Below are 2,494 nucleotides of genomic sequence, written 5' to 3'. Positions count from 1 at the left end.
TTCTCCCCGCCCCGCCCCGTCCCGGCGGCGGGCAGCGCCCCCGCGGTGCCGGGGATGGCGGCGGGCCCGGGGCGAGCCCTCCCGCCGCTAGCGGGTCGCTAACGGGTCCCCATCGGCCCCGGCCCGGCCCCGGCCCCCGGGCCGGCCGCGCACACCGGGGGAGGGCAGGGGCGGCCCCGCCGCCGGCTCCTCCTCCTGCCGCCGAAGGCCCTGGCGGCGGGGGTGTGCGTGGCCTGCTGTGGGGTTTCTGCTGGTAAGCCCCATGGCAGGCCCCGTCCTGCGCCGGGGGTAGCCCTGTCTGTCTGCAAACCGCAAGGCTGAGCGCTGCTGTCACTCCCCTCCCTCCATTCAGTTGGAATAAATGATCAGGGACACGGCAATTAACCTCCTCTTGGTGCTGTGGCAACCCGTTCTCACCCTTTTAATGGACACATGTACCTTGGCCTTTGCCAGATCCTTCATATTGCCTTACCTCTGCCACCCAAAGCTAGAATCCTTCGCCAAATTAGCAGCCCGTGTGACGAGTCAGCTTTCCTTCCTACTGATAAAACCGATCTAAGGTAGTGCGAGATCATAGCTGAGGCGTGGTGGTACAAGTTTGACTCTGCGATGATCTACATAGGGCATTCTTTGCCTAATTACTAAGCATAGGAAGCTTACCTTGTGTGGTTTGCCTGCCTGTGCTCTTCCTGGCTGACTTTAAAAGATTTACCCGCTTTTAACTAAATTTGACTGCGGAGTACAGTTTTCAAAGGCACTAATTGTTTCACGCTGTGGACAAATTATTAGCTATGTGGAGAAAAGTGTGTCCCCGAGAAGGAAAACCCACACATTTCACTTCAGGTGGCCAGTCAGTCCAGGCAGGTACTAGTTTACACACAAATGGCCATCTCAGGCTAAATGTCTGTAAGGTATCCCTGTGAGGTGTGGGGTCAGGTCATTACGAGGTTCTCCTGAACTCAGAGACTGAGCTAAAACATGCCAGAAAAGAAGTCTGAATGTATTAGAAAGGGATAGACACACATACTGCTTGCCAAAATCCTCGTGCAGTCTCCTCCTAAGAGAGTTCTTCATTCCTTCTGGGCAGAAAGGGTGGATAAACATGATGCACCCTTGAAAACAGGAAAGGACAAGTAGCTAACATGGCAGATATTTAAGGGGCAGCACAGTCTCTCACAAAGTAGGGCCAATTTGATAACACAACAAATAGAAATTGTGCAGTGGGTGTATTTTATGTTTTAAATTCATACCTATGAATTTCTGTATCTTTAATACTTATGTTGCACCATACCATCAAAAAAATAAATAAATAAAATTTTTTGCTTTCATCATATTGTTTTCATTGCATAAAATTGCCACATTTAAAATAGTGTATTAAATTTATATTCATTAAAGCTCTTCGTATAGGATGAATACTGTATTGACTTCCACCTGGCTTACTCATCTTGTGAGCCAGCTAGATGCCAAGAAGGGCATTTCAGGTTTGTAGGACATTTCTTATTTTAACTTCAGTGGCACTGTTTCAGTTTGGTAGTACTCAGTACTAAATGGGTTGTGGGAAAAATCTGTGTCAGAAGAGAGATTTCTGAATTAATTAAATCCTTCATACTATAGGTACTGTGTATTTGAGTAAAATTGTTTGCTTTTACTTATGCATTATTCAGAGTACTTTTATATGGAACACTTCGGAAATGCTCTTTGCAGTCTCATCTGTAGAAAGAATTTCTGGAGTATCATGGTGGACTTCACTTTTCTAATTGGAAAGTTTAGCTGTAAAATTATGACTACTATGTATAGAAATAGCAATGGCTCTTCCCAGTCTTCCTGTGATATAAAGATTAGTAACGTACACACTGAAGATACAGTACAGATTGGCACATCCATTGTCTTTTGAGAATATAGCAGAGTGATACTATGAACATCTCACACTCAGTTCCTTGTACTTAAAACATTGCTTATTTACTAGATTATAATTTTAATGATCAAATTAATAGTTTATGCAAGCCTTAAAGATACTGTATTACGTCAAATTATAACACGCACACATGCCAGCCCCAGGGCATAGGTATATAAATAAAACAATAAAATCTCCATATCTGACTCATCTGGCTCTGACTGATTTTTATAATGAGGTTCTGACTCACTTTTTAAAGAATCTTCTTGGCCAAATGAGAATAAAATTCCTTCACAAAGATGATTACATTATTGTTCAAAAGGTATATGAAAGTGGCCATTAGGGGGTGATGTTCCTAAAACAAAATTGCCCCAAATGAATAAAATACTTTTTGTGCATTTTTCTCACATTTTCATCCTGGTACATTAGTTTTATCTTCATTTTATTCATTTGAATGCCAATGTAAGAACAGAAGTTACCTCTCTTCAACTTAACGTAGCATGAAGTGAAAAGAAAAGTCGTATGAGAAAAAGGAAATGGGTAGATGTTATTTTGCATAAAGCCTGCACTAAGTTGAAAGCTAAACCAGGAAGTTACCAC

This window comes from Aythya ferina (assembly GCF_964211825.1).
Source record: "Aythya ferina genome assembly, chromosome: 4".
NCBI classification, from domain to species: domain Eukaryota; kingdom Metazoa; phylum Chordata; class Aves; order Anseriformes; family Anatidae; genus Aythya; species Aythya ferina.
Note: the sequence above shows the minus strand (reverse complement) of the source record.